Source organism: Canis lupus, chromosome 12 (genome assembly GCF_011100685.1).
Source record: "Canis lupus familiaris isolate Mischka breed German Shepherd chromosome 12, alternate assembly UU_Cfam_GSD_1.0, whole genome shotgun sequence".
In the NCBI taxonomy this organism is placed as follows: Eukaryota; Metazoa; Chordata; class Mammalia; order Carnivora; family Canidae; genus Canis; species Canis lupus.
In genome coordinates this window covers 58,565,397-58,578,673 of record NC_049233.1, presented here as the reverse complement: position 1 = coordinate 58,578,673, position 13,277 = coordinate 58,565,397, and positions in this window count along the sequence as shown.

Genomic DNA, 13,277 nt, shown 5'->3' with positions numbered 1-13,277 from the left:
GTATTATCTGCCATTGGTGTGGGAAGACAAGAGGCATAAGTGTTAAATGCATCTACTTCCAGATTTGATTATCTTATTTATCACTTCCAGTTCTAGAGAACTTAGAGGAGGAGACTATTTTCATAAATACTTTAAAAAAACTATTTAAAGTTGGGCACATATTATTGCTGTTATTCTCAGTAGCAGTAGTAGCACCAATGGTGACAGCAACCCAGACTCTTGCATTAGGTCTGGTCCAGAAGTGATGAGTGTGAAAAAATCAAATTAGCTTGGTTACCAATATTTAACTCTATTTCCTCAAGTAGAATGTGGGGGCCCAAGTCACAGAATGTCCTGACAAAATTAAGATGTCAAGTCAAGGCTGAATGTAACTAATGACAGAAAATAGCTCTTTGATATATAAATACATTGCCAAAGGATTTGTGCCATCTTGTTAATAAACACATCCATCACCTCACATATTTATAATTTTCCTTTTCTTTCTTTCTTTCTTTCTTTCTTTCTTTTTTTTTTTTTTTTTTTTTTTTTTGGTGAGAACATTTAAGTTTTATTCTCTTAGCAAACTTCAATTCTATAATACAGTGTTGTCAACCATGGATTTTTTTTTTTTTTTGATGTTTCACCATTTAATACTTGAACCTTTAAGTAATACTCTCCCAGTACAGATATGTAACCATGTATAATCATCAGGCTTTGTTCTTTTTTTTCCAAGTTTTTATTTAAGTAATCTCTACACCCAACATGGGGCTTGAACTCATGACCCTGAGATTCAGAGTTGGACCCTCTTCCATCTGAGTGAGCTAGGTACTTCTCTAGTCATCATGCTTTACATAGATCTTCAGACCTTATTCATCTTACAGCTGGAAGTTTGTACCACTTACCAACCTCTCTCTATTTCCTTAACCACCTCCAGCCTTTGGCAACCACTCTTCTGTCCTCTGATTCTATGAGTTTAACTTTTTTTTCTTTTTTTTCTTTTACTTCCACATGTAAGTGATACTATGTGGTATTTGCCTTTCTTTGTCTGGCTTATCATATTTAGCATAATGCTTTCAAGGTCCACCCATGTTGTTGCAAATGGCAGGATTCTTTCTCGTGGCTGAGAAATTTTCCTGTGGGGATGGGAGCATGAGGGTGTGTATTTATGAAAAGTCTTAAACATATTAAAGTCTTAAAACATATATGTTTGGCAGAGATTCACAAAAATCCCAGAAAAAAATTCACAAAAATCACACAAAAATTCGCAATAAATTCCAGAAATTGTCATTACTATCCATACTTTTGTTTCTGTTAGATTGATTCAAATCATATTCATATGTCTCTGTAATTGAAAACTTCCACTAAAATATTTTCATCAGAAAACTAATTTAAAAATTCTATTACTCTATTACTGTTGGTAAAAGCTTCCAAAGTTTTTCTTCTATGAAAGTCAGATTAAATGGCTGACATTTTTGATCCAATGCTTTGGAATGGATTGTCCAGGTCTTGGTAAAAATAATTGAGACATTCAAACTTGCCCTTTGATTTCTTCTGATAGTAAAATACTAACATCTTCCGTCAATTGTCCTGCCATTCTTCTTCAAAATTTGATTCTTTTTTCTATGAAATAATTAATGGCTTATTTCAGAATTTCTGTGGACCAATCAAGGAATGATTTAAAGGCTTCATGTTTGTATTATTCGTTGTTCAAGGTGAATGCCAGCTGTCTGTAAATATTTCTTTGCTTCTGATTAACCTCATTTATAACTTTAAGACAGATACAAATTTTCAGAACAGAAAAATTTATACAGCCTTCACTGTTTATTTCATATCTACTGCTTAGTTAGCAGACTGTGTAGCACTCTAAGGGTTGCACACACAAATTACACCCGAAGTGAGCTCAAAGGATTTCAACCTGTTGGGAACTTTGCCTGTGCTTACATGCATAACTGAATCTGTGGATGTTAAAGGATAGCTCTAAAACTGGGAATTCTCTGTCAACTTCCATATAGGAAACGATGCTTTTTAAAGGCTAAGTAACAAAAATATGCTCATTTAGAGCTTTCACATATATCATGGAGAGGCAACAGCAAACACAATAATTATTTGGGAGTTAGACAAACAGATTTGAGGGAGAAGTGTTTTATCACTGACATTGTTAAGGACATAATTGATATCAGTATCTCCACCTCCTCAACTCTTTTTTCTTTTTGTCCCATGGACCTCACATGTGATTCTCAAAACCATAACTTTGTCACTTTCCCAGCAAAGCATAGATCCTCTTCCCAGCTCATTTTACTTAGTCATAGGACCACCTCTCCTCAGTTCTTAATTTTGCAGTTCTCTCGAACATATTTTCTATTGCTCCATTTGACTGTACTATTCTATATTTATCATTTATATTAGCTTCTTAGTACATTAAACAAATCCAACAAATCCAAATCTCATCAAAAATACACATTTCTTGCTCTATTTTTCAGAGAAGACTTCCCAGACCCCTAGGTAGGATTAACTCCTTCCTACACTGAGATACCAAACCGTTTTTTCTGACACCTCTATTGTAGGTCTTACCATCAATATCATAATGATTTCTCATACATATCTATTTTTCCCTTAGCATGTGAACTACAGAACAGGAAACTTTTTTCTCCGTCTCCAACATCTTGTACAGCTTGAAACATAGTCAGTGACAATAAATTATTTTGAAAATAATGAATGAATATTTAAGCTGGTGTTAAGACTAACTCACCAAATTTTCCTGTCTTGCAGATTTTTTCCAAATATACTCCCCTTTTCTTCTTCAAAAATCATATATTGGCCTATATACGATTAATACTGCTATATTTCCAGGCAATAATTTTTGTTCTATCATGTAAATATTCCACACCTTCACTTGCACTTAGGTTAGAATTGTCAAGTCCCTGACAATCAGAGAACTTGGTTGTCAGGGATGTGGTAATGGTACGTGGTACTACTATTAGTAACATGGTACCAACTGATACAAGCTATTTCAAGCTTTTGAAACCAAATAACAGCAATTGGTAGCTCAAGCAGGAATAAGAGAGAGGCAAATGGACCAGAACACAAAAGACCATATTGTTGGCTTTCTAAGAAAACACACACTTTCTCAACACTATTTAAGACACATTGCATTTGAATGCAATATCATATTTTTTTAATTAATATTCTTTGCTGATAGGCCTTGCTTATTTCATTGACAGATATTTTGGATTTCTCTGGTAATACACTTCAGGAGAAAGTGCCAAGCTAGCTACTTCTTCCTGATATACTTTGATTATTATCATTGAACAATTTCCTACAAAAAACAACTATGAAGATAGTACTCAGTTTAGCGCTAGGAAATTTAGAAATAATATAAGACGTAGTCTTCCCATGAGGCTAAGGATCTTCGGGGGGAAGTTGTGGCATGTGTAGGGAATGATTTGAAACAATGCAGAGGTGTAGAGTGCTATTAAATCATGTAATACAGGCTCTTTGTACTAGCTTGGACTAGAGAATATCAGGAGAAGATTCTCTATGGGTCTGTGAAGTTTCTGCATGTCTTGCAAGCAGAGGCGCTTACTACTTTTGTTCTAAATTATTGTTTCAAAGATGTTTGTATAGTAAGCAGACTGGAAGATAAAGATAGTGTCTTTCTCTGGGGTAAGGAACAGGCTTGCTTACAGTCGTTATAAAAGATTTGGGTTACCTAAGCTCAAGATTTCCCTCATGTAACACAATCCACTCAATGTTTAGGCATCGATTTCTTTCTCTCTGTGGAACTTGGGAACGAGAAAATTTAATGCAAATATAATGATACTCAAGATGCTTGCTGTGTCATGAGTAATATAGTCCTCCATCTCTGATCTCAGAGTCTCATGTCCTCTGCCAGCATCTATGAAATTGTGGCAGGCTAATTTGTAAGCTTGCAAGTAGGGTAATGTCTTGGGACCTTTATAGCTCTTGACAGAGACTAGGAATAAAGCTGTATGGAATAAATAGGATTAGAGTTGTACATGAAAAATGAGTATGGTTTGGTAGGGAACGAATGCTATGCGCCAAAGAGTGAACTATGTAAAATGGGCTCAGATTTTGGAGGTTCTTAAATCAAGTTAAGTGGTTGGATTTGTTCTTACATACTGTATATTTTTGAAGAGGGTGATAAGATGAGAGCAATATTTCAGTAACATTGGTCTGTGTATTAGAAAGGAAGAGAGAGAATCGAAAATCATGGAGGCCCATTAGGAATCGTAGCAATCAAGATGTAAGATTATAGGGAGTCAACATGATAAAATTGGTATAGAAAGAGAGGGAATATGAGAAAAGACAAAAAAGTAATAGGAAACTATAGCTTTTTATTCTAGGTTAAGCCTTTCAGTGACTAATGGTGAGATGAGTTTTAAAGTCAGATAATACGAGCAGTATGATTTTAATCTAGTTCTTTAACCTCTCTGACTCTTAGTTTGTGGCGTTAAAACACCTATCCCACACCTGCTATTATAAGGATTAAAAAAATGTCAGTAAAAGTGAAAAGTCTTTATTCTGCCGCAGTCTTAATCACATAATATAATGCAAATAAGGGGTAGGATAGGAAATAGTATGTTTTAGTAAAGGTTGCTGATTTTAAGCTGGATGCTCTTACCAAGTAATTCTTAGAGAGAGGATTTGACTATTTCAAGGTAAGAAAAATAAAGAATAAAATTATATTTAAGAAAATTTTATTAACAACTGTGTAACCAATTAAAATATAGCAGAAGAAAAGTCTTTATTAGCGGGGAGTGGAGGGAGGCAGATAATTGCTTTGGATAAACTGGACTAAGATTATCACTTGGAAGTCACAAAGATGATATCTTTGGTTTTTGTTTTCTCTCTCTCTTTCGGTTACTCAGGAAGAAAAAGGACAGAATAGAAAACCACTCCTTGGACTGCTATGTGCCAAGATGACCCTGAACTGGTGCTTTGCCAAGTTCTCCCAGAAACAAATGACCTTTTTCATGGGATTTCTAGACTCTTTGTTCCTGTTACTCTTTACATTTCATTTTTATGCCTATTTCCATTTCTCACCATGTCCATCACACAACCATTAGAGCAAGAAGAGAGCATAAAGTACAAATCAATCTGTTTTGTTTCTACTTAGCACCCTTCATAAAAACTTTGCTTGTGAAAAGAGTCAAAATGAGATCAGGCAAAGAGCCCAGGGATTTCATAATCCTACCCATTCCTACCATTCAGCTCTCTACACTGAGCACTATAAAGGTTCTGTGCTCTCTAGCCTAGGACTTCTCTGTAGCCTCTACTTTAATTTTGTTTCTCTGTCTTTTCACAGACTTAGATCAGGTTATGTGCTTAATACAATCTTAATAAATATCACTAAAGAAAGCAGTTGAACAGTCATCAGTGAACAGAGAGATGAGAAAAAACGTTGAAATATTGCACATTAAACATTTGCAAAAATTAGCTACTTCTCATTCTGAGAAAAATTAATATTGGCCTCCAAACTTCAGAAAGAATAAATAAGGGGATACATTTACTGAAATTAAATGTCAAATAATTAAGAAGTGCCCTCACTAGCAAAGTGAGCCTTGTACCTCCTGGGAGCCCTATGAGTAGTATCATTCTTCAACTCCAGCATGTGCTGTATCCCAATTCTGCTGGATTTCCCTTCATAGCACTTACCACTTTCCAAAATATCATTTACTTATTTGTTATATTCTCTCTCTTTTTTCCAGTGAAATGTAAGCTTCACGAGAGTAGGCATGGGCCAAGGGACAGAATTTCGGTTTTGTCTCCTTTGTTCTTCACTATATCTCTGGCCCCTAGGATGGTCCCTGGCCCAGAGTAGGCACAAGGAAACAGTTGTTGAATAACTGCAAATATGGAGACCAAAACATGGGAGAAATAAAATGATCAAATTATGGGTGCTACACCAGTGTCTCCTCAAATTAGCAAAATTCTTATGTTTCTTAGGAAGAGAAAGATGCAAAGAAGGATGAAATGGGTAACTTAAGATTGCAAAGTTGAGAAAGTATTGGTCTCTGGCATCTATGACCTCTGCTTTTTGACTCTTGCTCTCTTGTACTAAGGCAGGACCCTATAGAACAAATTATGAGAACCCAGAAAGTGTCAGCAGGACAGTTTTGTTCCATCTCCACTTGGATAGCCCCCACTATCCAGGCTTCACCACTGGTGCCCTTTCTGCCAGTCTTCACCACATTCCCAGGCACTTTCAGTGCAGAGGATTCCAGAAAGCTAAAAATTTCCTATGCTTGTTTTCAAAGGGGAAACTCTGTGTATATATATATATGTGTGTGTGTATGTGTGTATAAGTTACATTTTTTACCTCTTACTTAGGACTTTCTCCCTTATTTTTATTTGACCAGTGATCATTTCTTCTTTTTTTCCTATCAGACACATTTAATCTTCCACTAAAACCTGATTCTATCTCTTTAGCCTATCTTGCACAGGACTATCCAAAATTTAACTCTTTCCTATGGTCCCAATTCTCATCTTTTACTACTATATCATGTTCTGGATCTGGGACCTCAAACTGCATAATTCAGCCAGCAGATGTTATCTCTCTTTTTTTTTTTTTTTTGAGAGAGAGAGAGAAGAGAATATTAAGCAGGTTCCATACCCAGTGGGAAGCCCAGTGTGGGACTCCATCTCAGGGACCCTGTCATCATGACCTGAGCTGAAATCAAGAGTCAGACACTTAACCAACTGAGCCACCAAGGCACCCCTATTTCATCTGGTTTTGAAGACTTTTAAAAATTGGGAAGTTTCACAGAAAGCTGTGTATTTCCAGTTACTTTTGCAAAATCAGAGTTGGCCATACTTAGTCTGCTTTATCACAGGCAACAATCAGCTGAAGTTCTATCATGGCTGTGACACAGGGTGGATATGTTCCACTTCACCAACTGCTCTTCCTTTCTGCTTCAGCTGGTATTATCAGTTTACTGTTTAGACCAAAAGACATTGGAAAAAGAGTAGGGTAAGGATGTACCAGGCCATATTCCCAATGATCTTATTACTAAAATCTACTCCTTTTAAAAGACCTAGATCAAGAAACTTCTACTCTATGCCATTGACTTGCTCTCCTCCATGCAAAAATGTATTCATTCATTCTCAAACATTTATTGAGGATCTACTAGGTGCTAGGCAATGAGGATTCAGCAGTGAAGTGTACAGAACCAAGTGTACAGAATCAAGGGTATATAGTTGGCAGTCATTAGCATCAGATGGTATTCAAGCCACTGGATGGGGAAATATCACTAAGAGAGTGTGCATGGAGGAAAAAGGGAGAAGTCTTCTTGGGTTTTTTTGCCATCACTGTTCACTACCACGGCTTTTCTCATGGCTTTTTCACCATATTGGCATTTTTTTCTTTTTACAATTATTTAAAAGATTCTGTAGTATTTATTTAAAAATAATTCAAACTTGTGGAAAGCTTGCCAAATGGTACCATGGATAGCCATATACCCCTCCCCTGCATCTCTACATTGGTAGGTTGTTAGTACTTCATCATATTTGCTTTCTCTCTCCTTCCACCCCAATGTTCTCTTTCTCTCTCTATCTCTATCCCCCATTTGAGAATTATTTGCAAACATGATTACATTTCACTCCTAGATACTTCAATATACATTTCCTAATAATAAGGATATTTCCTTTACAATTACAATCAGAAAGCTTAATACTGACACTATGATTAAAGATGCTTGTCCCTATTCAAATATCCCCTCATTGTCCAATAATTTTTTTTATAGTTTTTTGTTTGATTTTGGTTTTAGTATCTGGTCAACAATCACTTGTATTTAATTGTTGTATCTCTTTTGTCTCATTTAATTTAGAATAATTTCCTAGTTTTCTGGTGAGGGGCTAGGGATGGATACACAGGTGGGAGAATAGGGATGAATACACAGGAAGTTTTTGTGTTATTGACTTTTTCTTTTCTTTTCTTTCTTTTTTTTTTTTTTTAGAATTCTGGACAGTTGTTTTTCAGAGTGTCTGTCCATTTGAATTTGTCTTACCTGCATGTTTATGATTAACTTAGGTTAAACATTTTTGGCAAGAATATTACATGGACGATGTTGTATATTCCTTATTGAATCACATCAAGGCACACGGTGTCAGTTCTTCCTATTATTGTTAAATTTGGTTATCTAGTACTTAGGTAATTATTTAGGTAATAGAAGATAGTGTTTCTCAACTCAATTTCTCTATATACTGCTCCCAACAAGGTTTCATTCAATATTCTAGCATCCAAGGATCTAACTGAATACATTATTTTTATAGTGTAGTAAAATGATGACTTTCTGTTTCTATCATTCCTTCTACATTTATTAGCTGGGTTTTTTATTGTAATAAGAAAGCTTTTCTTATTCTCTCTCTCAAAAAAAAAAAAGCTTTTAAAGTATCAGTTTGGATTCATAAACTTTTAAGAAACATTTCATGTCTTTTCCCCCATTCCTGCCATTCATCATTTTGATTCTCAGAAGTAATTATTTATTTACAAGCTGTTTCCCACTTAACTGTGAGCCTCTTGAATGTGAGTCATAAAATCATGTCTTGTGGATTTTTCCTCATTGCCTCACACACATGGAAACCTATAGATGTTTACTAAATGAATGAATGAATATAACTACTGAATTATCTATCAAATTTGTTCATAGTTTTCAGCAATTAAAGCAATGAGATACTATTTATTATTTATCAATTGACAAATATCAAAACGTATCCATATGTTACATTAGCATGCACTGGGGTTTTAAAAGGATATTTATCATATGTTACTAGAGGATGATTTAGTAACATGTATTAAAAGTCTTTTAAGGAATAATGGCTAAGATTATGATAGAAATGATTAGAGTTAAAACACCTTCAAGTTTATAAAGAATAGATAAAAATAGATTTCCTTCAACTCAATAATTCCACTTCTAGTGATATCAGAGATGCATTTTTGAGACATCAAACCAATGTTTCATGTGGCAATCCCCTTTTTAGAGTAGTTTGGCATCTGACCAATGCAATGGATCAGTGCAATTCACTGCCTTGTGGAAGTGGGGTGAGAAGCTGCCAAGAACAAGGGAATCATTGCTTGACTTTAAATTTCACAACAGTGGTTGTTGAATCCATTGTGAATTAAAAGGCTAAAAGCAAGTACTTTGGATTTTCAAAAGCCAGACTTTAATGAGAAATGGGAAAAGTTTGTACATTTCAAATGAGTCAGAGCTTAAAAGACTTACCACAGAATAGATGATAAAGCAGGGAAAAATCTTGAATATTGTGTAAGCCTTTCCTGGGGCAAAAGAGAATAATCCAGAGAGAAGGGAGGGAAGGCATGGAGTCAAAGGTCAATGTCCTTGTTTCCACCCTTCAGGTTTGAACATCACAGAAAGGAGGTGCTTTGAATGGGAAGCCAACCCATGTTCTCTGTTTTTCATTTGCTACCCCTTCAGGAGATTACCGGATGCTGTGTGCCAACAGAAGAGTAGAAATGACAACATGTCTAGCTTAAACCAGATAAAAGTCAGGTTTTCATGGGCTGTCCATGACTGTCAATAACCAGAGCTTGTAATAGAATTCTGGGCACAACTGAGAATTAAAGTTATGTATCTTCCAAGGCATCATGATGGTAACAGACAAAGGGAAAGCTGAAAGGTGGACTCTGAAGGTGATCACCAGTGTGCTGAGGGTGGGGCATGGACAACCTCACAGACCTAGAATTTGTCCTAAAATTATTTTTGAAAATGCTATTTTTTGACATTTCATGGGTTGCAAACACTTTCAGCATGTATAGTAAAATTTTTGGTCTTAAAATATTTTTGTCTACATTACCTAAAAAAAAAAGATCAGGATAGTTAATGTTAAGTCTCACATTAACCCTTTACCAAAAACATATATAATTATTAGATTCCAAAGGTTGAGTCATGAAACATTTGGCAGTCATACTCTTTATTTGAAAAAAGATTCAATTGACTTGTATATTTTATATCCCTGTATTTGTTTCTTTGTCCAGGTCTATGTAAGCCAAACTATAAGATGTTAATCCTATTTGTAACTGATCACAAGAAGATTATTACATTTTAGGATTGGTTAGGTCCATCTACTTATGAAGTCCCATGCTTAATGAAGTTAATACTTCTACTTTGTTTCATTTCATTTAAAGGAAAGAACAACTTAATTTTTACTGCATAGCTGTTTGGGAAAATTTAATTCTAGCTCTCAGAAATTTCTTAGTCTTATTATAATGGTCTAAGATCATAGCAAGGTCTGAAAGGAGTTTTGTGGTTGTTTGGCAGGGGCAGTGGAGAGGGAATGGTGCAATCATAGCAGCGGCTGGCATTTAATACTAAGTTTCTGTTCTATGTCCTACCCATCAAATTATAAATGAGTGGATGAGATGTTATTGGCCACTAAGTCATTCCTGTGAAAACTAGGAGAATTACCAACGTGCAGTCCTCAAATGGTCATATTTTCTTTTGGAATGTTGTGCACAATTTGAAAAAGTTCAAGAGTGAAACATTTTCATCATGTTAATGAATGGCTTTTGCCTTTGTTGTTGTTGAAGTAGATGTGCCTTTAAGTTTTGTTTACCCTTTACAATAGATCTTTTTGCTTCAAAGACAAAAAACTTATACAAATCTTACAAGAGGGGAGGAGTAGAGATCATGGAGTAGGAAGACCTTGAGTCTGTCTCCACCTTTGAACACAGCTAGATAGTTACCAAATTATTGTCAACACCCAAGAAGTCATTTAGAGGTCTGAGAGAATAAAAACTGGAAATCTGCAAGTAGAAAAGCAACCACTTTTGGGAAGGTAGGGTGTGTGGAAGTTCACTTGGGGGAGACAGAGCTGTGGATGCAGCACCAGGGAGGGAGTCTACTTCCAGAGGCTACCACAAAGTATTAGAAGCAGTGGAAGGCAAAACCTGAACTTTGAAATTCACTACCATGAGAGACATGCCTGGATTACAGGCGCTGAGGTGGTGAAGACCTGCAGAATCCCAGGAGTGACAGGGTGGTCTGAGGATCCCCTGGGTCCCAGGAAGAAGGGGTGATGCCAGGGTGCTACACTGTTCCCAGGCATGGAAGCCAGGAAGCTGGCCGAGAGCAGCGGGTTTTGGTGCGGGCTCTGCTCTAAACTGTGAACTGCCAAAAGGTAGTGCGATGGCTTTCCTGAGATGCAGGTGGGACCCTCCCTGGGGGAACAGTGCAGGTCAACACCCAGGACATCCCTGAAACACAGAGTTTTCAAACTCAGTCATGGGCCTGAGATAAAAAGGCTGGGACACCCACAAGGTGAACTCAGGGTTCACACAGAAACCAGGGAAACAAATAGGGTGATCAGTTCCTTTTCTGTGAGGGCTCACTAAAGAGTAGGGGCACAGATTTTTAGCTCCAGGGACTAGGAGCAGGGTACAGCCATTTTCATCCCTCCTATGGGAGCTGAAAGCCTTCGCAGAGCAGGATAGCGCCCCCTAGTGGAGTCCTGGGCCCCCTACATCAAACCCCTCCCACCCACCCCCATCCCTCCCTTCCCCTCCCCACCTCTGCCCCCCATCCCCCTGCTCTGGAGAATCAGCACAGCAGGTCCCTCTCCCGGAAGACCAGCACAAACAGCTGGCACCAAGTCTACTGATTACATAGAGTGCTGCAAAGCTTCAGCTCTAGGGGCAAAGAAGATTGAGATTCTTTTTACTTTTATTCTTTATTTTTATTATTTTTTCATTTATTTTCTTATATTTTCCAATTCCTTTTTTTATTATTTAAAAAAATTTCATATATATACTTTTCACATATATATCCTTTTCTTGGGTCTACTTTCATTTTATTTTATTTTTTTTATTTTGGGATCTGGATTTTTTTAACAAGCCAGCAAAAACACACTGAGATCTAGTGGGGTTTTTTTGTTTTTTGTTTTTGTTTTGTTTTTGTTTTTGTTTTTTGGTTTTCTTGTTGTGTTTTTATTTTTCTTTTTTTGTTTTTTTTCTTTGTTTTTGTTTTGTTTGTTTGCTGTTCTTTTTTCCCCTTCTTTTCTTTTCTGGATAAAATGACAAGACGGAGGAATTCACTCCAAAAGAAAGAACATGAGGTGGAACTCACAGCCAGAGATTTAATTAATACAGACGTAAGTAAGATGTCTGCACTAGAACTTAAAACGATTATAAAGATAATAGCTGGGCTTGAAAAAAAGCATAGAAAACACTAGAGAATCCCTTACTACAGAGGTAAAAGAACTAAAATCTAGTCAGGCTGAAATTTAAAAATGCTATAACCGAGACGCAAACATAAATGGAGGCAATGAAAACAAGGATGGATAAAGCAGAGGAGCCAGTCAGTAATATAGAAGATAAAAGTATGGAAAATAATGAATCTGAAAAGAAGAGGGAAAGAAAACTAATGGACCACAAAGGTAGACTTAGAGAACTCAGTGAATTAATAAAATGTGATAACATTCATATCATAAGATTCCAAAAAGATGAAGAGAGAAATAAAGGGTCAGAAGGTTTATTCAAACAAATTATAGTGGAAAACTTCGCTAATCTGAGGAAGGCTAGAGGCATCAAAATCCAAGAAGCACAGAGAACTCCTATTAAATTCAACAGAAGTCGGCCATCCCCAAGGCATATCATAGTAAAATTCACAAAATACACAGATAAGGAATGAATCCTGGAAGCAAGGGGAAAAAAAGTCCTTAACTTACAAGTGAAGACAGATCAGATTCACAGTGGATCTGTGCATAGACTTGGCAGGCCAGAAAGCAGTGGAAGGAAATATTCAACTGAATGGGAAAAATATGCAGCCAAGAATTCATTATTCAGCAAGGCTGTCATTCAAAATAGAAGGAGAGATAAAGAGTTTTCCAGATAAACAAAAACTAAAGGAGTTCATGACCACTAAACCAGCCCTGCAAGAAATTTTAAAGGGAACTCTTTGAGTGGAAGAAAAAAGACCAAAAGCAACAAAGACTAGAAAGGATCAGAGAACATCACCAGAAACACCAACTCTACAAGTAACACAATGACACTAAATTCATATTTCTCAATAATCACTCTAAATGTAAATGGACTAAAATGCATCAATCAAAAGACACAGGGTATCAAAATAGATTTTAAAAACCCAAATCCATCTATATGCTGCCTACAAGAGACTCATTTTATACCTAAAGACCCCTAAAGATTGAAAGTGGGAGATGGAGAACCATCTATATGCTAATGAACATTAAAAGAAAGCTGCAGTGGCCATATTTATATCACAGAAACTATATTTTAAAATAAAAACTGTAACAAGAGGTAAAGA